This window comes from Oncorhynchus kisutch, linkage group LG23 (genome assembly GCF_002021735.2).
Source record: "Oncorhynchus kisutch isolate 150728-3 linkage group LG23, Okis_V2, whole genome shotgun sequence".
NCBI lineage: Eukaryota > Metazoa > Chordata > Actinopteri > Salmoniformes > Salmonidae > Oncorhynchus > Oncorhynchus kisutch.
The window spans coordinates 9239446-9260958 of record NC_034196.2 but is presented as its reverse complement, the minus strand read 5'-3'; the positions used below and the strand labels follow the sequence as shown (position 1 = coordinate 9260958).

Genomic DNA, 21513 nt, shown 5'->3' with positions numbered 1-21513 from the left:
TCCACCTTGCTGCACTGGCAGGGCGACCGTGAGCATTCAACCAGGTAAGGTTGGGCAGGCTCAGTGCTCAAGAGCTCAGTGCGCCTGCACGGTCCGGTCTATCCAGTGCCACCTACATGCACCAGCCCTCCGGTGGCAGCCCCCGCACCAGGCTTCCTGGTCTGTCCAGAGCCCAGTACTCCCTGTTCCACCTCCCCGCACTCGCCCTGAGGTGCGTGTCCTCGGCCCAGTACCACCAGTGCCGGCACCATGCACCAGGCCTACAGTGCGTCCCATCTGTCCAGAGCTGCTAGAGTCTCCCGTCTGTCCAGAGCTGCTAGAGTCTCCCGCCTGTCCAGAGCTGCTAGAGTCTCCCGCCTGTCCAGAGCTGCTAGAGTCCCCGCCTGTCCAGAGCTGCTAGAGTCTCCCGCCTGTCCCGAGCTGCTAGAGTCTCCCGTCTGTCCAGAGCCGCTAGAGTCTCCCATCTGTCCAGAGCTGCTAAAGTCTCCCGCCTGTCATGAGCAGCAGAGTTGACAGAAAAGAAGGGGAGATCTTGCCTCCTACCTGGGTTGGAGCAGGAGAATTCCATAGCTTGTCACCTCTTCGCCTTTTTGGGGCTAGAGGGCAGGTCAGGGAGAAATGACCCCTTTCCCCACAATAGGAACAGATGCCCAGATTCCTCCTTCTCCTACGCTCTGCCTCGGGCAAATGTGCAAAACCCACCTCCATTTGCTCTGGCCACAGAGCAGGTGTAGCCATGGGCTCCGGATTCCACGCAGGTCTTCGTCAGGACCGCAAATTGTTGTCCAAACGAATCGCCATGATGATGAGCTGGTCGAGTGACAGGTTGTCATCACGGCAGGCTAACTCCACCAGTGCAGACTCGTTCCATCCGGTGGAGATCGCAATGGTCCGGAACTACAGTGTGAACTCAGAGGTGTTCCTAGATCCCTGACGTAGTCGGAGTAGGCGCTCACCCCCCTCTCTGCCCTCCATAGGATGATCAAACATTGAGCAGAATAGGAGGGTGAAGCACTTGTAGGACTCAACCTCGGGTCTGCCCATTTCCCAGACCACGGCTCCCCAGTCCAGGGCCCGCCCGGTCGATGCCGAGATGATGGTGGCAACCCTGTCTCTCCCGTAGACAGCCACGGTATCTTGCTGGCGCGCAGTCAAAGCACTCCGGGAGGGACAGGGGTATTCCGCGGGCCAGCTCAGATGGGACAGAGGCAGGTCGTGGTGTGGGGGCTGGTGCCAGAACCGGTGCTGGAGACTGCACATTCCCCTCCAAGCGCAGGATGTTTGCCAGCACGCTTTCCATGGTGCTGCCGAATCTGGAGAGACAGTCCTCGTGATGCTGGACTGTCTCTCCGATGGTCGATAGCTCAGTCTTTCCTGCTGTCTCAATTTATTTGGGTTGGTTATTCTGTCACGTTGTCAAATGATTGGAGACAGGTGCAGGAATACGTAATAGTTTTTTTATATTCTTCACCCAAACAAAAGAGCGAGGTACAACCCTCTAAATAAGACACGGGACGAGACCCATAAAACAAGTGCACAAATACACGTAGAATGGAAGCCAATACAACAGCACAGGTACTCACAGGACCAACAGACATGGTAGCAATAACCGACAAGGACAACGGAGAACAGAGGGCACAAAAATAACATGCTAATCAGGGGGAATGGGAACCAGGTGTGCGTAATGAGACAAGACAGTTGTAATGAATCCAGTTCAGTGATGCCTAAAAGGCCGGTGAACGTAGACCTCCGGAGCTGGTGAATGGAAGGACTATGAGTAAGTCCATCCATGAAAGGGATGGACTTACTCACATTCAACAAAAGTAACTACCTCATCATGGTTGATTATCACTCGGACTACTGGGAGCTCAATGAGATGAAGTACACTATATCAGACACCATCCTTGAATGCTGCAAAAAGCAGTTCAGCAGACATGGCATGGCCCACACAGTTATTTGTGATAATGGACCCCCCTTCTCTGGAATGGACTTTCAAAGATTTGCTGATGAGTGGGACTTTAAACATGTGACATCATCACCATATGACAGCCAAAGAAACGGCAAAGCAGAATCAGCGGTGAAAATTGCCAAAATGCTCCTAAAAAAGGCTGCGATGGATGGTGAAGACCCATGGAAAGCAATGTTGGCATGGTGTAATACTCCAACAGAGGGACTTAACAGTTCTCCGGTACAGCGACTCATGTCCTGACGCATACGCACGGTCCTACACACCATGGAAAAAAACTTATCGAACCCCAAGTGGTACAAATGTCATTCCAAGAAAACAAGCAAAAGGGCGACAGCAAAACACCACTATGACATGGCCAACATCATCCACAAACAGTAAGGGTTCTTCTCCACCCAACAACTCAGGCCATCGTCATCCAAGGATAAACAGGTAAGGGTTCTTCTCCACCCAACAACTCAGCCAGCAATTGGACGCTGGCATATGCACTGACAACCCAGTGACCGGTCATATGAAGTATAGGAAATGCTAAAAATACAGCAGAAACAGAAAGACATTTGTGCAGTGGACTGAACAGACTCAGGATCCCCCTGAACGACCACCAAACAACATGGATGAGGATGACTGGGGCCCATGGCACGAACCTGCCATCCAAGCAGGTGGTGAACAACAGGCTGCTGATATGGAAGCACCCCACTGCCTGAAAATATAACTCTGGACACACCAGAATCAGGGCAAATATCAGGCCGCCCGTGAAATACTCCAGGCCCTATGTTGTTTAATCGTAACGGTTATAAATAGTTGGTAAAACATTTTTGTAATTGGGAAGAGGGTAGTCTGCTTATTGGCTTTAAAGTTGATGCTTATTGATGGTACTTGAATAAAAACACAGTTATGATTTTGTTAACAGTGTGATGTTTTCACTGGCAAGGGTCTAACCTTAGTTCTGTTTATGAATCGAGGAGCAGTTATCTTCATTTGTTGTATAAAGGAGGATGTTACGAGATGTGGCCCAGCCAATAGATGGCGCTGCTGTTGTGTGCATCTGAGTGTGATACTATAGTAGTACTAGCGAGCCAAGTTAGGCATTACTTACCACTGAACGCAGCTTTTTTTAAAGCTACCGAGTCATGCTTAAGTAAAGACTTTCTAATCAACATTACCTTGCTCTTGTACTGTAGAATGAACAGCACACAAAACAATGTCCTTGAACTGATTACTTTAAAATGAAATGCAGCCGAAGTTAAAAGGATATTGTAGGTGCTAATGGCAGCCTGCAGTACCTCATCGGCCTTCAACTTGAGATACTCAATTAAGGGGGGCAGCACTGAGCTAGCCCTCAATGTCACATCCTAGAAAAGCTCAAACTTTGCGTACGATGTTTCCAAAAACTCTATGTAGCAAGATAGGGACATGCTGAAAAGACACTTCCTGATCTTCAAATGCGCCACTGCAGTCTATGGTTAAGGAAAGGGTAGGCGGTTAAGGTTAAGGTGTAGGGTAGGGACTTCCCAAGGAATTCCAGATAACATGAACACTGCTCATGGCCAACAATCATTTTGTTATGGCAAGCCTAAATAAGTTCAGGAGTAACATTTTGCTGTACAAATATACAGCTGCCTCCTAACTCAGTTGCCGGGAGAGGAAGGAAACCGCACAGGGATTTCACCATGAGGCTAATGGTGATTCTAAAACAGTTACAGAGTTTAATGGCTGTGGTAGGAGAAAACTGAGGATGGATTGACAACAATGTAGTTACTCCACAATACTAACCTAAATGACAGGGTGAAAAGAAGAAACGCTGTAGAGAACAAAAACATTACCAAAACATGCATCCTGTTTGCAATAAGGCATTAAAGGAAAATGCAAAAACATGTGGCAAAGATATGAACGTGGGGATATCCTTTCGCCTGAGGGTAGGATGAATCGAGATATTAATATCAGCATAATTCCATGCCACGGGTGTGATGCGCATGCCCACCCCCTATAAATACCTGGGCGCATCGCATCAAGTCCTCTTTTCTTCCCTCGGCTACGCAGGTGAGTGAGAAGTAGAAGAAGACTCCGTAGGTGAGTTTGTCGTTGGTATAGTATACTCCATTCTGGGCGAAACTTGCTCCTCCCAGGAGTGCGCTGGCAGTGTTTTGACTTCTGTTAAGATTTTCCTACAGGTCGACACCTTGCTACGAAGTAGTGGTGAACGGGTTGGGCCAACCTGTTCACAACGCGAGGCTTAGTTGTCTCGTCTGTGTCTGTCCTCCTGTTAGCCTCCCAGCTAATCGCGTTACCTGTTGCTTGTTAGCTTCGGCTGGACGCTAGTCTCTTCTCTCTGGAGATTGAGGCCGGGTACTGCGCCTACCCTTATGTCTGCATAACGAGAAGCAGGGAAGAAATTGCAACTTTTGACTATTTCTGGTCTAGCGATCAATGACAGCAGAGTATGCTGCCTAACCTTATGTAATTAGAAAGAGGAGATTATCCTGATTAAAATGGTGTCCGACTTGAAAAAATCTAAATACACACATTACGAGATATTTTGCGAAATATACCAGCATTCCTATCCATAGGAAAACAATGTGGGAGCGTTCCAAGGGGAAAATGTATTTTGGGGCTAGCATTTGATGACAACGGAGTACGCTGCCCAGCCTTACATAATTAGAAAGAGGAGATTCTCATGTTTAAAATGTCGAATTTGAAAAAATCTAAATATACACATTGCAAAATATTTGGCAAAATAGACAGACATACCTATACGTTTCCCTATAGTAACCACGGGACAACCTCAGAGTTCCATGAGTATTTTTTTTCTGTTGTTTACATTTATATCTACCAGCAATGTGGGCAGGCCTCATTGTCCAACAATAAGCAAAGCAGGCATGGTTACGTAGAACTAATAGCTGGGAATAGACATTTGGAAGGCTAGTTGGTGCCCACGGTACTCAATAGAGAAGTAACAGGAGCTGGCAGAGTAAAAATTGCCCTAAAATAGAGCCTGTTTTTCAAAACTTGCAAAACTACGGCAAGAAGCTGGGACATATGGGTGCAATTATGAAACTGGGCTCCACAGTGGATACAAATAAGTAGTTATCCTAGCTAGCATATCTCCCTTACTGGCACGAGCTGCAGCGGTTGCCGAGTGAGATTCAAGGGGCGCTTGCCTCACTAATCTTCTCAAGAATTGGTCAGTCTGTTCTTCAGACCCTCTCCTCACACATAGTCGGTTACTGTGTCAGTTGAGTTGTGGCTCTGCACATCCATAACTTTGTTGGGGATAGTAAGTGGAATTTCCCTATATTTTCTGGTATCTATAGAATATATTATTACTTAATTCACATATTGCCCTGAGAACAGTAACTACTCTTGGTAGCTGGGTACATGGCCCTGTATAGTATTAAAGGGGGTGTTATACAGATTAGCGGTTGTATAAGACATATTTGTATTCTACATCTGTTCAGAAAGCGAGAAAATGATCCATGCAATAAATGCAATGCTGGCTTTGCTTCGGCTGATGCCCATTCCACCTGTATAATGTGCCTAGGCTTAGAGCATGCCATTCAGGCTATGAATTCCCCCTTCAGCTGCATGTATTGTGCTATTCTTGGGCCCTGCCTTATGTGAAGCACAATTAGCTATGATGGAGACAATGCTAGAGGCTCCGGGAGCAGACTTAAGTGTAGACAACCCATGGCGGGCCCTCCCCACCAAGCAGTCCAAGAAGGACAGGGGACCTACTCTGGATGAATTGGAGGGCCAGGCAGCCTCTTGGTCTAAACAGCTCCTGTCTCTCAGCCCGACAGGCTCTGTTCAAGACTTAAGACCAAATCCTGATGCTATCTCCATCTTTACTTTAACTGAAATGTGTATTCTGCATTTAACCCAACCCCTCTGAATCAGAGAGGTGTGGGGGGGCTGCAATAATCAACATCAACATCATCAGTGCCCAGAGAACAGTGGGTTACCTGCCTTGCTCAGGAGCAGAACAATATATTTTTACTATGTCAGCATGGGGATTCAATCCAGCAACCTTCTGGTTACTGGCCCAACGCTCTAACCACTAGGCTACCCGCCCGCCCCATGACCAAGACTGAACTAAATGACTACCACCCTGTAGCACTCACTCCAGTTATCATAAAGTGCTTTGAGAGACTAGTCAAGGATCTGACGACCCTCCCACTCTGTCTGCCAAATTCTTTCTCTTTGCTCTTGTTTCTTAACGTAAATAATCAATACATTTAAGATGGGATAAACTGCGTTCAATAGTGGATAAAACAAAGTGGAGCGAGCTTTCAGGTCGCGCGCCCCAACCACAACAGTACACTAGTCTCGACCCTCATTCTGAACAGCCCTACTTCTTCATTTCTCAAAGGAAAAACATCAACCAATTTCTAAAGACTGTTGATATCCAGTGTTAGCGATAGGAACTGCAAGCAAGTGCCTTAGAAATCTAGATCCACATAGAAAACCCATTGAAAAGAGAGTGACCTCAAAACCTTTTTTTCCTGGATGGTTTGTCCTCGGGATTTCGCCTGCCAAATACACTGCTCAAAAAAATAAAGGGAACACTAAAATAACACATCCTAGATCTGAATGAATGAAATATTCTTATTAAATACTTTTTCTTTACATAGTTGAATGTGCTGACAACAAAATCACACAAAAATTATCAATGAAAATCAAATTTATCAACCTATGGAGGTCTGGATTTGGAGTCACACTCAAACTTTAAGTGGAAAACCACACTACAGGCTGATCCAACTTTGATGTAATGTCCTTACAACAAGTCAAAATTAGGCTCAGTAGTGTGTGTGGCCTCCACATGCCTGTATGACCTCCCTACAACGCCTGGGCATGCTCCTGATGAGGTGGTGGATGGTCTCCTGAGGGATCTCCTCCCAGACCTGGACAAAATGTGGATGGAGCGAGACATAATGTCCCAGATGTGCTCAATTGGATTCAGGTCTGGGGAACGGGTGGGCCAGTCCATAGCATCAATGCCTTCCTCTTGCAGGAACTGCTGACACACTCCAGCCACATGAGGTCTAGCATTGTCTTGCATTAGGAGGAACCCAGGGCCAACCGCACCAGCATATGGTCTCACAAGGGGTCTGAGGATCTCATCTCGGTACCTAATGGCAGTCAGGCTACCTCTGGCGAGCACATGGAAGGCTGTGCGGCCCCCAAAGAAATGCCACCCCACACCATGACTGACCCACCGCCAAACCGTTCATTGCTGGAGGATGTTGCAGGCAGCAGAACGTTCTCCACAGAGTCTCCAGACTCTGTCACGTCTGTTACATGTGCTCAGTGTGAACCTGCTTTCATCTGTGAAGAGCATAGGGCGCCAGTGGCGAATTTGCCAATCTTGGTGTTCTCTGGCAAATGCCAAACGTCCTGTGGATGTCGGGCCCTCATACCACCCTCATGGAGTCTGTTTCTGACCGTTTGAGCAGACACATGCACATTTGTGGCCTGCTGGAGGCCATTTAGCAGGACTCTGGCAGTGCTCCTCCTGTCCTCCTTGCACAAAGGCGGCGGTAGCGGTCCTGTTGCTGGGTTGTAGCCCTCCTACGGCCTCCTCCACATCTCCTGATGTACTGGCCTGTCTCCTGGTAGCGCCTCCATGCTCTGGACACTACGCTGACAGACACAGCAAACCTTCTTACCACAGCTCGCATTGATGTGCCATCCTGGATGAGCTGCACTACCTGAGCCACTTGTGTGGGTTGTAGACTCCGTCTCATGCTACCACTAGAGTGAAAGCACCGCCAGCATTCAAAATTGACCAAAACATCAGGCAGGAAGCATAGGAACTGAGAAGTGGTCTGTGGTCACCACCTGCAGAACCACTCCTTTATTGGGGGTGTCTTGCTAATTGCCTATAATTTCCACCTGTTGTCTATTCCATTTGCACAACAGCATGTGAAATTTATTGTCAATCAGTGTTGCTTCCTAAGTGGACAATTTGATTTCACAGAAGTGTGATTGACTTGGAGTTACATTGTGTTGTTTAAGGGTTCCCTTTATTTTTTGAGCATTGTAAGTTCTGTTATACTCACAGACATCATTCAAACAGCTTTAGAACTTCTGAGTGTTTTCTGGGCCTGAGTAGCAGGCAGTTTACTTTGGGCACACTTTTCATCCGGACGTGAAAATACCGCCCCCTAGCCTAGAGAGGTTAATAATGTTAACATATCTTACACTACTCATCTCATATATGTGCATATACTGTACCTTATACCATCTATTGCACCTTGCTCAATGCCGCTCATCCATATATTTATATGTACATATTCTTATTCACCCTTTTAGATTGGTGTGTATTAACAACCTGTTAGAGATAGGGGGCAGTATTTCCCCTTTGGATTAATTGCGTGCCCATAGTGAACTGCATCAAAATCTGTCCTAAATTGCTAATATATGCATATTATTATTCATATTGGATAGAAGACACTCTGAAGTTTCTAAAACCATTTGAATTATGTCTCTGAGTATAACAGAACTCACAGGGCAGGCAATCTTCCAAACTAGTTTTGAAATCCTGAAAGTTGGGGCAACTTTGACGTCATCGCCCCCTCCCTTCCCAACAAGTTATAGATCTGGAAACACTTCCTATGTCTTCCACTACATGTCCTCATTCAGTAGAAAGTGTAATGCAGCATTTGCTGTGAACTTTGACCTATTGGGAAGGAAAGTAGTAAGTGTCGCAAAAGATTTCCATGTGCTTGAGGCGCGTTTGCGTTCGAGTGCTTCGGCTGTTCCAATCAGCCCCAGATGAACATGAATTGTCCGGTTGGAATGCTATTCGATCTGTATGATTATAACACCCTGAAGATTGATTTTGCACTTAGTTTGACCAGTTTCGTCGACCTGTAATATGTAATTTGGAAGTTTTGATGCAAAGTTATCCTGGACCAGAAGTCATTTTTGGGAATTTGAGCTGAAAGTGGTAGTAAATGCTGCTACTTGGACACTAGAATTGAACATTATGAAACAAACGATTTATTGTTGAACTAGGACTCCTTGCACTACATTCTGATGGAAGATCTTCAAAGGTAAGGGAATATTTATGTTGTAATTTTGTATTTCTGTGGACTCCAACATAGTGGAGAAATATTGTTACTTCTGAGCGCCGTCTCAGATTATTAAAAAAATGTGACACAGAGGTTAGCGAATGATTTAAAAAAAATCCAGCTTTTGTCAATTTATATTTTGCTGGATTAAATGGCTACGTTTTTTCTTTGTGTTGGTGGTGGTCTAACATAAATATGTGTATGAGACCAATAAAATTTTATTTTATTTTATTTTACAAAGAGACCTCTCAGGCTGGTTCTCGATCATCAAATCATGGCTCAGAGAGGGCTGAGAGTGAAGCTCACTCTTCATCAGTTGATATGCAGGAGCTCCTCTCTAGGGTTCTGAATGCTCTGGTTATTAATCCAGACCCTAAAAGCAGCCGGAGAAGAGTGTACATTCCTCAGTGCCCCAGGTTCTCCAATAAACTGCGTCAAACTTGGGCTAAGGTGAATTCACAGTTCCATGTCTCAAGCCAGTACAAGCCTTGGACCTTCATGGATTCTTCCAAGAGTTGGGACAGGACCAGTACCCAGTCATGGACCCCATTGTTGCAGCTATGGTCCTCCCAGACAAGGAGATCAATGGTAGGTCTATCTGCTGTCCTCCGGGACCTCATTGGGCTGCTGACGACCACTTAAAGGACACCTTCCCGACTTTAGCCACAGTGGCTCGCCTCATGAAAGCGATCACTGTGCTGCAGGCATACTTGCACGGTCTGATAGCTTGCCTGTCCACGGATGGTGACCCTGAGCTGACAGCTGAAATGACTCAGGTGTCCACACTCCTCTCCCTCTTAGACACAGAGATGTCACAAGTGCTAATGGCAAAGCCATGTCTACAGTCATCTCATCACGCAGACAGCGTTGGCTCCCATCCAGGACTTGAGGCCTCTCAACCAGTGTTTGAAAACCTTCCCCTTCAAGATGCTATCAGCCCAGGCCAGCGGTTCACCACTGTTGACCTAAAAGATGCCTACTTCTACATACCGATGCACCCGGCTCACAGGACGTTCCTGCACTTTGCATTCAATGGCATTGCATACAACTACCAAGTATTACCTTTCGGCCTCTCTCTGACAGCAAAAACATTCACAAAATGCATTGATGACACTTTAGCACCCCAACATCACAAGGGATGATGGTTCTAATTTACCTACACGATTGTCACGCTCAGTCATGAGCATCTGGGAGCTTGGACTCCCAGATGCTCAGGATGAACATGCAAAAAGTCCAACTGGCCACCACACAAATGTGAGTTTTTCGTATCAACTTGTCTACAATGAGGGCTCACCTCACAGCAGAGTGAGTCCAAAAAATTGTAGATCTCAATCCTGTTGTTCTTCAGTGTTAGGGACCGATGGGACTCCTCTCCGCAGCCTCTCTTTTGACCCCATTGGCCCTTCTTCACTTGAGACCCCTGCAGAGGCGGTTCAATACTCAAGGTTTACATACCAAGGAACACAGGTGTTGTCGCCTGACTGTGTCCAAGGAATGCACACAATCCCTGAAATTCCTTTCAGGTGGGATACGCCTGGGCAGAGTCTATCGGAGGGAACTGGTTCAAACAGACGCCTTCACAGGCTGGGGAGAGGTATTCAGGGGAGGGAAGCCAGTGGGCATGGAGTTCCAGCTAGTCCAAGCTCCACATCAACATGCCGGAGTTGAGAGCAGACTGCTCAAATTTCTCCCACAACTGCAGGACAAACATGTGCTGGGAACAAACCGACAGCACCATAGTGGTAGCGGACATAACCACCAAGGCGGTCTGGGTTCTATCCCCCCCCACAAGATGGAAAATACCCTTCTATTGTGGTCACAGAATAATCTGGCCTCACTAAGAGCTGCACAGCTCCAAGGGATCTTGAACACTGTGGCAGACATGATGTCAGGGGAAGGCCCTCCGGATGAGGAGTGGCGACTACATCCCAAACTCAAGACAGTCACTGACAAGTTGGTTACTCTTTCCCATTTAACAACGAAAGCCTTGCACAAAGTAAATCACCTCACACACTGGAAATCTGCAATGTATTCACCAAAGTCTACTGAGAATGAGTAAATGTCGATGTACATGTAGATGTACATGTAATCGATTTTGCTCTATACCGCTCACAGGCCACACAATACTAGTTAGAAGGTGAGGCGTTTGTGGGAAATCCCAGGACATTGTCACAAATCCCAACCTCAAGACTGTTGTCAATGACAAGTTGGTTACTCTTTTCCACCTCACACACTGGAAATCTGCAATGGATTCACCAAAGTCTACTGAGAATGAGTAAATGTCCAAACTGTAAATGAAAGCAAAGTCGTATTTTTCAAGAGTCAGTTGAGAATTCGCCCAAGACCAGAGATTTCTGTTGGCCTGGCAATCTAACACAGATTTCCTCCTCAGGGGTTTGCATACTTGTCAAATTACATGTTCAAAACTTCTTGCATTGGCCGTGAATCGAACCCGGGCCTCCCGCGTGGCAGGCGAGAATTCTACCACTGAACAACCAATGCCTTGGAAGGGTGAGTTAACCCCAAAGGCTGGAAATCGTATCATAAAGCTTTTTTTCCAATAATATTTTCCACTTGTGGGCTCAGCTACATTGTTCACCCTAAAAAAAAGCAGTCCTTTCTCCCCGTCGGGGAATTGAACCCCGGTCTCCCGCGTGACAGGCGGGGATACTCACCACTATACTAACGAGGAGCAGGTGGGTCATACTTTTGAAAAAACGTGGAGCATTGGTACTAACCCTAAGTTTGGAGTGTTGGGCTTAAACCCTTCTAACATAAATATCTGTAGAGACTGAATGGTTGGAGCTAGGAACTACTACGACCCCTCTATGGAAAGCTGAGACTCTCACAGACACGTACATGTAATCGATGTTGCTCTATACCGCTCACAGGCCACACAATACTAGTTAGAAGGTGAGGCGTTTGTGGGAAATCCCAGGACATTGTCACAAATCCCAACCTCAAGACTGTTGTCAATGACAAGTTGGTTACTCTTTTCCACCTCACACACTGGAAATCTGCAATGGATTCACCAAAGTCTACTGAGAATGAGTAAATGTCCAAACTGTAAATGAAAGCAAAGTCGTATTTTTCAAGAGTCAGTTGAGAATTCGCCCAAGACCAGAGATTTCTGTTGGCCTGGCAATCTAACACAGATTTCCTCCTCAGGGGTTTGCATACTTGTCAAATTACATGTTCAAAACTTCTTGCATTGGCCGGGAATCAAACCCGGGCCTCCCGGCGAGAATTCTACCACTGAACAACCAATGCCTTGGAAGGGTGAGTTAACCCCAAAGGCTGGAAATCGTATCATAAAGCTTTTTTTCCAAGAATATTTTCCACTTGTGGGCTCAGCTACATTGTTCACCCTAAAAAAAAGCAGTCCTTTCTCCCCGTCGGGGAATTGAACCCCGGTCTCCCGCGTGACAGGCGGGGATACTCACCACTATACTAACGAGGAGCAGGTGGGTCATACTTTTGAAAAAACGTGGAGCATTGGTACTAACCCTAAGTTTGGAGTGTTGGGCTTAAACCCTTCTAACATAAATATCTGTAGAGACTGAATGGTTGGAGCTAGGAACTACTACGACCCCTCTATGGAAAGCTGAGACTCTCACAGACACGTACATGTAATCGATGTTGCTCTATACCGCTCACAGGCCACACAATACTAGTTAGAAGGTGAGGCGTTTGTGGGAAATCCCAGGACATTGTCACAAATCCCAACCTCAAGACTGTTGTCAATGACAAGTTGGTTACTCTTTTCCACCTCACACACTGGAAATCTGCAATGGATTCACCAAAGTCTACTGAGAATGAGTAAATGTCCAAACTGTAAATGAAAGCAAAGTCGTATTTTTCAAGAGTCAGTTGAGAATTCGCCCAAGACCAGAGATTTCTGTTGGCCTGGCAATCTAACACAGATTTCCTCCTCAGGGGTTTGCATACTTGTCAAAATTACATGTTCAAAACTTCTTGCATTGGCCGTGAATCGAACCCGGGCCTCCCGCGTGGCAGGCGAGAATTCTACCACTGAACAACCAATGCCTTGGAAGGGTGAGTTAACCCCAAAGGCTGGAAATCGTATCATAAAGCTTTTTTTCCAATAATATTTTCCACTTGTGGGCTCAGCTACATTGTTCACCCTAAAAAAAAGCAGTCCTTTCTCCCCGTCGGGGAATTGAACCCCGGTCTCCCGCGTGACAGGCGGGGATACTCACCACTATACTAACGAGGAGCAGGTGGGTCATACTTTTGAAAAAACGTGGAGCATTGGTACTAACCCTAAGTTTGGAGTGTTGGGCTTAAACCCTTCTAACATAAATATCTGTAGAGACTGAATGGTTGGAGCTAGGAACTACTACGACCCCTCTATGGAAAGCTGAGACTCTCACAGACACGTACATGTAATCGATGTTGCTCTATACCGCTCACAGGCCACACAATACTAGTTAGAAGGTGAGGCGTTTGTGGGAAATCCCAGGACATTGTCACAAATCCCAACCTCAAGACTGTTGTCAATGACAAGTTGGTTACTCTTTTCCACCTCACACACTGGAAATCTGCAATGGATTCACCAAAGTCTACTGAGAATGAGTAAATGTCCAAACTGTAAATGAAAGCAAAGTCGTATTTTTCAAGAGTCAGTTGAGAATTCGCCCAAGACCAGAGATTTCTGTTGGCCTGGCAATCTAACACAGATTTCCTCCTCAGGGGTTTGCATACTTGTCAAATTACATGTTCAAAACTTCTTGCATTGGCCGGGAATCAAACCCGGGCCTCCCGGCGAGAATTCTACCACTGAACAACCAATGCCTTGGAAGGGTGAGTTAACCCCAAAGGCTGGAAATCGTATCATAAAGCTTTTTTTCCAAGAATATTTTCCACTTGTGGGCTCAGCTACATTGTTCACCCTAAAAAAAAGCAGTCCTTTCTCCCCGTCGGGGAATTGAACCCCGGTCTCCCGCGTGACAGGCGGGGATACTCACCACTATACTAACGAGGAGCAGGTGGGTCATACTTTTGAAAAAACGTGGAGCATTGGTACTAACCCTAAGTTTGGAGTGTTGGGCTTAAACCCTTCTAACATAAATATCTGTAGAGACTGAATGGTTGGAGCTAGGAACTACTACGACCCCTCTATGGAAAGCTGAGACTCTCACAGACACGTACATGTAATCGATGTTGCTCTATACCGCTCACAGGCCACACAATACTAGTTAGAAGGTGAGGCGTTTGTGGGAAATCCCAGGACATTGTCACAAATCCCAACCTCAAGACTGTTGTCAATGACAAGTTGGTTACTCTTTTCCACCTCACACACTGGAAATCTGCAATGGATTCACCAAAGTCTACTGAGAATGAGTAAATGTCCAAACTGTAAATGAAAGCAAAGTCGTATTTTTCAAGAGTCAGTTGAGAATTCGCCCAAGACCAGAGATTTCTGTTGGCCTGGCAATCTAACACAGATTTCCTCCTCAGGGGTTTGCATACTTGTCAAATTACATGTTCAAAACTTCTTGCATTGGCCGTGAATCGAACCCGGGCCTCCCGCGTGGCAGGCGAGAATTCTACCACTGAACAACCAATGCCTTGGAAGGGTGAGTTAACCCCAAAGGCTGGAAATCGTATCATAAAGCTTTTTTTCCAATAATATTTTCCACTTGTGGGCTCAGCTACATTGTTCACCCTAAAAAAAAGCAGTCCTTTCTCCCCGTCGGGGAATTGAACCCCGGTCTCCCGCGTGACAGGCGGGGATACTCACCACTATACTAACGAGGAGCAGGTGGGTCATACTTTTGAAAAAACGTGGAGCATTGGTACTAACCCTAAGTTTGGAGTGTTGGGCTTAAACCCTTCTAACATAAATATCTGTAGAGACTGAATGGTTGGAGCTAGGAACTACTACGACCCCTCTATGGAAAGCTGAGACTCTCACAGACACGTACATGTAATCGATGTTGCTCTATACCGCTCACAGGCCACACAATACTAGTTAGAAGGTGAGGCGTTTGTGGGAAATCCCAGGACATTGTCACAAATCCCAACCTCAAGACTGTTGTCAATGACAAGTTGGTTACTCTTTTCCACCTCACACACTGGAAATCTGCAATGGATTCACCAAAGTCTACTGAGAATGAGTAAATGTCCAAACTGTAAATGAAAGCAAAGTCGTATTTTTCAAGAGTCAGTTGAGAATTCGCCCAAGACCAGAGATTTCTGTTGGCCTGGCAATCTAACACAGATTTCCTCCTCAGGGGTTTGCATACTTGTCAAAATTACATGTTCAAAACTTCTTGCATTGGCCGTGAATCGAACCCGGGCCTCCCGCGTGGCAGGCGAGAATTCTACCACTGAACAACCAATGCCTTGGAAGGGTGAGTTAACCCCAAAGGCTGGAAATCGTATCATAAAGCTTTTTTTCCAATAATATTTTCCACTTGTGGGCTCAGCTACATTGTTCACCCTAAAAAAAAGCAGTCCTTTCTCCCCGTCGGGGAATTGAACCCCGGTCTCCCGCGTGACAGGCGGGGATACTCACCACTATACTAACGAGGAGCAGGTGGGTCATACTTTTGAAAAAACGTGGAGCATTGGTACTAACCCTAAGTTTGGAGTGTTGGGCTTAAACCCTTCTAACATAAATATCTGTAGAGACTGAATGGTTGGAGCTAGGAACTACTACGACCCCTCTATGGAAAGCTGAGACTCTCACAGACACGTACATGTAATCGATGTTGCTCTATACCGCTCACAGGCCACACAATACTAGTTAGAAGGTGAGGCGTTTGTGGGAAATCCCAGGACATTGTCACAAATCCCAACCTCAAGACTGTTGTCAATGACAAGTTGGTTACTCTTTTCCACCTCACACACTGGAAATCTGCAATGGATTCACCAAAGTCTACTGAGAATGAGTAAATGTCCAAACTGTAAATGAAAGCAAAGTCGTATTTTTCAAGAGTCAGTTGAGAATTCGCCCAAGACCAGAGATTTCTGTTGGCCTGGCAATCTAACACAGATTTCCTCCTCAGGGGTTTGCATACTTGTCAAATTACATGTTCAAAACTTCTTGCATTGGCCGTGAATCGAACCCGGGCCTCCCGCGTGGCAGGCGAGAATTCTACCACTGAACAACCAATGCCTTGGAAGGGTGAGTTAACCCCAAAGGCTGGAAATCGTATCATAAAGCTTTTTTTCCAATAATATTTTCCACTTGTGGGCTCAGCTACATTGTTCACCCTAAAAAAAAGCAGTCCTTTCTCCCCGTCGGGGAATTGAACCCCGGTCTCCCGCGTGACAGGCGGGGATACTCACCACTATACTAACGAGGAGCAGGTGGGTCATACTTTTGAAAAAACGTGGAGCATTGGTACTAACCCTAAGTTTGGAGTGTTGGGCTTAAACCCTTCTAACATAAATATCTGTAGAGACTGAATGGTTGGAGCTAGGAACTACTACGACCCCTCTATGGAAAGCTGAGACTCTCACAGACACGTACATGTAATCGATGTTGCTCTATACCGCTCACAGGCCACACAATACTAGTTAGAAGGTGAGGCGTTTGTGGGAAATCCCAGGACATTGTCACAAATCCCAACCTCAAGACTGTTGTCAATGACAAGTTGGTTACTCTTTTCCACCTCACACACTGGAAATCTGCAATGGATTCACCAAAGTCTACTGAGAATGAGTAAATGTCCAAACTGTAAATGAAAGCAAAGTCGTATTTTTCAAGAGTCAGTTGAGAATTCGCCCAAGACCAGAGATTTCTGTTGGCCTGGCAATCTAACACAGATTTCCTCCTCAGGGGTTTGCATACTTGTCAAAATTACATGTTCAAAACTTCTTGCATTGGCCGTGAATCGAACCCGGGCCTCCCGCGTGGCAGGCGAGAATTCTACCACTGAACAACCAATGCCTTGGAAGGGTGAGTTAACCCCAAAGGCTGGAAATCGTATCATAAAGCTTTTTTTCCAATAATATTTTCCACTTGTGGGCTCAGCTACATTGTTCACCCTAAAAAAAAGCAGTCCTTTCTCCCCGTCGGGGAATTGAACCCCGGTCTCCCGCGTGACAGGCGGGGATACTCACCACTATACTAACGAGGAGCAGGTGGGTCATACTTTTGAAAAAACGTGGAGCATTGGTACTAACCCTAAGTTTGGAGTGTTGGGCTTAAACCCTTCTAACATAAATATCTGTAGAGACTGAATGGTTGGAGCTAGGAACTACTACGACCCCTCTATGGAAAGCTGAGACTCTCACAGACACGTACATGTAATCGATGTTGCTCTATACCGCTCACAGGCCACACAATACTAGTTAGAAGGTGAGGCGTTTGTGGGAAATCCCAGGACATTGTCACAAATCCCAACCTCAAGACTGTTGTCAATGACAAGTTGGTTACTCTTTTCCACCTCACACACTGGAAATCTGCAATGGATTCACCAAAGTCTACTGAGAATGAGTAAATGTCCAAACTGTAAATGAAAGCAAAGTCGTATTTTTCAAGAGTCAGTTGAGAATTCGCCCAAGACCAGAGATTTCTGTTGGCCTGGCAATCTAACACAGATTTCCTCCTCAGGGGTTTGCATACTTGTCAAATTACATGTTCAAAACTTCTTGCATTGGCCGTGAATCGAACCCGGGCCTCCCGCGTGGCAGGCGAGAATTCTACCACTGAACAACCAATGCCTTGGAAGGGTGAGTTAACCCCAAAGGCTGGAAATCGTATCATAAAGCTTTTTTTCCAATAATATTTTCCACTTGTGGGCTCAGCTACATTGTTCACCCTAAAAAAAAGCAGTCCTTTCTCCCCGTCGGGGAATTGAACCCCGGTCTCCCGCGTGACAGGCGGGGATACTCACCACTATACTAACGAGGAGCAGGTGGGTCATACTTTTGAAAAAACGTGGAGCATTGGTACTAACCCTAAGTTTGGAGTGTTGGGCTTAAACCCTTCTAACATAAATATCTGTAGAGACTGAATGGTTGGAGCTAGGAACTACTACGACCCCTCTATGGAAAGCTGAGACTCTCACAGACACGTACATGTAATCGATGTTGCTCTATACCGCTCACAGGCCACACAATACTAGTTAGAAGGTGAGGCGTTTGTGGGAAATCCCAGGACATTGTCACAAATCCCAACCTCAAGACTGTTGTCAATGACAAGTTGGTTACTCTTTTCCACCTCACACACTGGAAATCTGCAATGGATTCACCAAAGTCTACTGAGAATGAGTAAATGTCCAAACTGTAAATGAAAGCAAAGTCGTATTTTTCAAGAGTCAGTTGAGAATTCGCCCAAGACCAGAGATTTCTGTTGGCCTGGCAATCTAACACAGATTTCCTCCTCAGGGGTTTGCATACTTGTCAAAATTACATGTTCAAAACTTCTTGCATTGGCCGTGAATCGAACCCGGGCCTCCCGCGTGGCAGGCGAGAATTCTACCACTGAACAACCAATGCCTTGGAAGGGTGAGTTAACCCCAAAGGCTGGAAATCGTATCATAAAGCTTTTTTTCCAATAATATTTTCCACTTGTGGGCTCAGCTACATTGTTCACCCTAAAAAAAAGCAGTCCTTTCTCCCCGTCGGGGAATTGAACCCCGGTCTCCCGCGTGACAGGCGGGGATACTCACCACTATACTAACGAGGAGCAGGTGGGTCATACTTTTGAAAAAACGTGGAGCATTGGTACTAACCCTAAGTTTGGAGTGTTGGGCTTAAACCCTTCTAACATAAATATCTGTAGAGACTGAATGGTTGGAGCTAGGAACTACTACGACCCCTCTATGGAAAGCTGAGACTCTCACAGACACGTACATGTAATCGATGTTGCTCTATACCGCTCACAGGCCACACAATACTAGTTAGAAGGTGAGGCGTTTGTGGGAAATCCCAGGACATTGTCACAAATCCCAACCTCAAGACTGTTGTCAATGACAAGTTGGTTACTCTTTTCCACCTCACACACTGGAAATCTGCAATGGATTCACCAAAGTCTACTGAGAATGAGTAAATGTCCAAACTGTAAATGAAAGCAAAGTCGTATTTTTCAAGAGTCAGTTGAGAATTCGCCCAAGACCAGAGATTTCTGTTGGCCTGGCAATCTAACACAGATTTCCTCCTCAGGGGTTTGCATACTTGTCAAATTACATGTTCAAAACTTCTTGCATTGGCCGTGAATCGAACCCGGGCCTCCCGGCGAGAATTCTACCACTGAACAACCAATGCCTTGGAAGGGTGAGTTAACCCCAAAGGCTGGAAATCGTATCATAAAGCTTTTTTTCCAATAATATTTTCCACTTGTGGGCTCAGCTACATTGTTCACCCTAAAAAAAAGCAGTCCTTTCTCCCCGTCGGGGAATTGAACCCCGGTCTCCCGCGTGACAGGCGGGGATACTCACCACTATACTAACGAGGAGCAGGTGGGTCATACTTTTGAAAAAACGTGGAGCATTGGTACTAACCCTAAGTTTGGAGTGTTGGGCTTAAACCCTTCTAACATAAATATCTGTAGAGACTGAATGGTTGGAGCTAGGAACTACTACGACCCCTCTATGGAAAGCTGAGACTCTCACAGACACGTACATGTAATCGATGTTGCTCTATACCGCTCACAGGCCACACAATACTAGTTAGAAGGTGAGGCGTTTGTGGGAAATCCCAGGACATTGTCACAAATCCCAACCTCAAGACTGTTGTCAATGACAAGTTGGTTACTCTTTTCCACCTCACACACTGGAAATCTGCAATGGATTCACCAAAGTCTACTGAGAATGAGTAAATGTCCAAACTGTAAATGAAAGCAAAGTCGTATTTTTCAAGAGTCAGTTGAGAATTCGCCCAAGACCAGAGATTTCTGTTGGCCTGGCAATCTAACACAGATTTCCTCCTCAGGGGTTTGCATACTTGTCAAATTACATGTTCAAAACTTCTTGCATTGGCCGTGAATCGAACCCGGGCCTCCCGCGTGGCAGGCGAGAATTCTACCACTGAACAACCAATGCCTTGGAAGGGTGAGTTAACCCCAAAGGCTGGAAATCGTATCATAAAGCTTTTTTTCCAAGAATATTTTCCACTTGTGGGCTCAGCTACATTGTTCACCCTAAAAAAAAGCAGTCCTTTCTCCCCGTCGGGGAATTGAACCCCGGTCTCCCGCGTGACAGGCGGGGATACTCACCACTATACTAACGAGGAGCAGGTGGGTCATACTTTTGAAAAAACGTGGAGCATTGGTACTAACCCTAAGTTTGGAGTGTTGGGCTTAAACCCTTCTAACATAAATATCTGTAGAGACTGAATGGTTGGAGCTAGGAACTACTACGACCCCTCTATGGAAAGCTGAGACTCTCACAGACACGTACATGTAATCGATGTTGCTCTATACCGCTCACAGGCCACACAATACTAGTTAGAAGGTGAGGCGTTTGTGGGAAATCCCAGGACATTGTCACAAATCCCAACCTCAAGACTGTTGTCAATGACAAGTTGGTTACTCTTTTCCACCTCACACACTGGAAATCTGCAATGGATTCACCAAAGTCTACTGAGAATGAGTAAATGTCCAAACTGTAAATGAAAGCAAAGTCGTATTTTTCAAGAGTCAGTTGAGAATTCGCCCAAGACCAGAGATTTCTGTTGGCCTGGCAATCTAACACAGATTTCCTCCTCAGGGGTTTGCATACTTGTCAAAATTACATGTTCAAAACTTCTTGCATTGGCCGTGAATCGAACCCGGGCCTCCCGCGTGGCAGGCGAGAATTCTACCACTGAACAACCAATGCCTTGGAAGGGTGAGTTAACCCCAAAGGCTGGAAATCGTATCATAAAGCTTTTTTTCCAATAATATTTTCCACTTGTGGGCTCAGCTACATTGTTCACCCTAAAAAAAAGCAGTCCTTTCTCCCCGTCGGGGAATTGAACCCCGGTCTCCCGCGTGACAGGCGGGGATACTCACCACTATACTAACGAGGAGCAGGTGGGTCATACTTTTGAAAAAACGTGGAGCATTGGTACTAACCCTAAGTTTGGAGTGTTGGGCTTAAACCCTTCTAACATAAATATCTGTAGAGACTGAATGGTTGGAGCTAGGAACTACTACGACCCCTCTATGGAAAGCTGAGACTCTCACAGACACGTACATGTAATCGATGTTGCTCTATACCGCTCACAGGCCACACAATACTAGTTAGAAGGTGAGGCGTTTGTGGGAAATCCCAGGACATTGTCACAAATCCCAACCTCAAGACTGTTGTCAATGACAAGTTGGTTACTCTTTTCCACCTCACACACTGGAAATCTGCAATGGATTCACCAAAGTCTACTGAGAATGAGTAAATGTCCAAACTGTAAATGAAAGCAAAGTCGTATTTTTCAAGAGTCAGTTGAGAATTCGCCCAAGACCAGAGATTTCTGTTGGCCTGGCAATCTAACACAGATTTCCTCCTCAGGGGTTTGCATACTTGT

General features: G+C 45.9%; 23 non-coding genes across 23 annotated transcripts; all 23 read right to left on the bottom strand.

The window, feature by feature from the left end:
• Positions 1–11467: 11467 nt before the first annotated feature.
• trnag-gcc (transfer RNA glycine (anticodon GCC)) lies at positions 11468–11538 on the bottom strand. Its single transcript has one exon. It is a non-coding gene; the product is annotated as a tRNA-Gly (tRNA).
• Positions 11539–11656: 118 nt separating this feature from the next.
• Positions 11657–11728, bottom strand: trnad-guc (transfer RNA aspartic acid (anticodon GUC)). Its single transcript has one exon. It is a non-coding gene; the product is annotated as a tRNA-Asp (tRNA).
• A 696-nt stretch (positions 11729–12424) lies between these two features.
• On the bottom strand, positions 12425–12496 carry trnad-guc (transfer RNA aspartic acid (anticodon GUC)). Its single transcript has one exon. It is a non-coding gene; the product is annotated as a tRNA-Asp (tRNA).
• A 516-nt stretch (positions 12497–13012) lies between these two features.
• On the bottom strand, positions 13013–13083 carry trnag-gcc (transfer RNA glycine (anticodon GCC)). Its single transcript has one exon. It is a non-coding gene; the product is annotated as a tRNA-Gly (tRNA).
• A 118-nt stretch (positions 13084–13201) lies between these two features.
• Positions 13202–13273, bottom strand: trnad-guc (transfer RNA aspartic acid (anticodon GUC)). Its single transcript has one exon. It is a non-coding gene; the product is annotated as a tRNA-Asp (tRNA).
• A 696-nt stretch (positions 13274–13969) lies between these two features.
• On the bottom strand, positions 13970–14041 carry trnad-guc (transfer RNA aspartic acid (anticodon GUC)). Its single transcript has one exon. It is a non-coding gene; the product is annotated as a tRNA-Asp (tRNA).
• Positions 14042–14556: 515 nt separating this feature from the next.
• On the bottom strand, positions 14557–14627 carry trnag-gcc (transfer RNA glycine (anticodon GCC)). The gene has a single exon. It is a non-coding gene; the product is annotated as a tRNA-Gly (tRNA).
• Positions 14628–14745: 118 nt separating this feature from the next.
• On the bottom strand, positions 14746–14817 carry trnad-guc (transfer RNA aspartic acid (anticodon GUC)). The gene has a single exon. It is a non-coding gene; the product is annotated as a tRNA-Asp (tRNA).
• A 516-nt stretch (positions 14818–15333) lies between these two features.
• On the bottom strand, positions 15334–15404 carry trnag-gcc (transfer RNA glycine (anticodon GCC)). Its single transcript has one exon. It is a non-coding gene; the product is annotated as a tRNA-Gly (tRNA).
• A 118-nt stretch (positions 15405–15522) lies between these two features.
• On the bottom strand, positions 15523–15594 carry trnad-guc (transfer RNA aspartic acid (anticodon GUC)). Its single transcript has one exon. It is a non-coding gene; the product is annotated as a tRNA-Asp (tRNA).
• A 515-nt stretch (positions 15595–16109) lies between these two features.
• trnag-gcc (transfer RNA glycine (anticodon GCC)) lies at positions 16110–16180 on the bottom strand. Its single transcript has one exon. It is a non-coding gene; the product is annotated as a tRNA-Gly (tRNA).
• Positions 16181–16298: 118 nt separating this feature from the next.
• trnad-guc (transfer RNA aspartic acid (anticodon GUC)) lies at positions 16299–16370 on the bottom strand. Its single transcript has one exon. It is a non-coding gene; the product is annotated as a tRNA-Asp (tRNA).
• A 516-nt stretch (positions 16371–16886) lies between these two features.
• trnag-gcc (transfer RNA glycine (anticodon GCC)) lies at positions 16887–16957 on the bottom strand. Its single transcript has one exon. It is a non-coding gene; the product is annotated as a tRNA-Gly (tRNA).
• A 118-nt stretch (positions 16958–17075) lies between these two features.
• On the bottom strand, positions 17076–17147 carry trnad-guc (transfer RNA aspartic acid (anticodon GUC)). Its single transcript has one exon. It is a non-coding gene; the product is annotated as a tRNA-Asp (tRNA).
• Positions 17148–17662: 515 nt separating this feature from the next.
• trnag-gcc (transfer RNA glycine (anticodon GCC)) lies at positions 17663–17733 on the bottom strand. The gene has a single exon. It is a non-coding gene; the product is annotated as a tRNA-Gly (tRNA).
• A 118-nt stretch (positions 17734–17851) lies between these two features.
• Positions 17852–17923, bottom strand: trnad-guc (transfer RNA aspartic acid (anticodon GUC)). The gene has a single exon. It is a non-coding gene; the product is annotated as a tRNA-Asp (tRNA).
• Positions 17924–18439: 516 nt separating this feature from the next.
• On the bottom strand, positions 18440–18510 carry trnag-gcc (transfer RNA glycine (anticodon GCC)). The gene has a single exon. It is a non-coding gene; the product is annotated as a tRNA-Gly (tRNA).
• A 118-nt stretch (positions 18511–18628) lies between these two features.
• trnad-guc (transfer RNA aspartic acid (anticodon GUC)) lies at positions 18629–18700 on the bottom strand. The gene has a single exon. It is a non-coding gene; the product is annotated as a tRNA-Asp (tRNA).
• Positions 18701–19396: 696 nt separating this feature from the next.
• trnad-guc (transfer RNA aspartic acid (anticodon GUC)) lies at positions 19397–19468 on the bottom strand. The gene has a single exon. It is a non-coding gene; the product is annotated as a tRNA-Asp (tRNA).
• Positions 19469–19983: 515 nt separating this feature from the next.
• On the bottom strand, positions 19984–20054 carry trnag-gcc (transfer RNA glycine (anticodon GCC)). The gene has a single exon. It is a non-coding gene; the product is annotated as a tRNA-Gly (tRNA).
• A 118-nt stretch (positions 20055–20172) lies between these two features.
• On the bottom strand, positions 20173–20244 carry trnad-guc (transfer RNA aspartic acid (anticodon GUC)). Its single transcript has one exon. It is a non-coding gene; the product is annotated as a tRNA-Asp (tRNA).
• Positions 20245–20760: 516 nt separating this feature from the next.
• Positions 20761–20831, bottom strand: trnag-gcc (transfer RNA glycine (anticodon GCC)). The gene has a single exon. It is a non-coding gene; the product is annotated as a tRNA-Gly (tRNA).
• A 118-nt stretch (positions 20832–20949) lies between these two features.
• trnad-guc (transfer RNA aspartic acid (anticodon GUC)) lies at positions 20950–21021 on the bottom strand. The gene has a single exon. It is a non-coding gene; the product is annotated as a tRNA-Asp (tRNA).
• Positions 21022–21513: the final 492 nt, after the last annotated feature.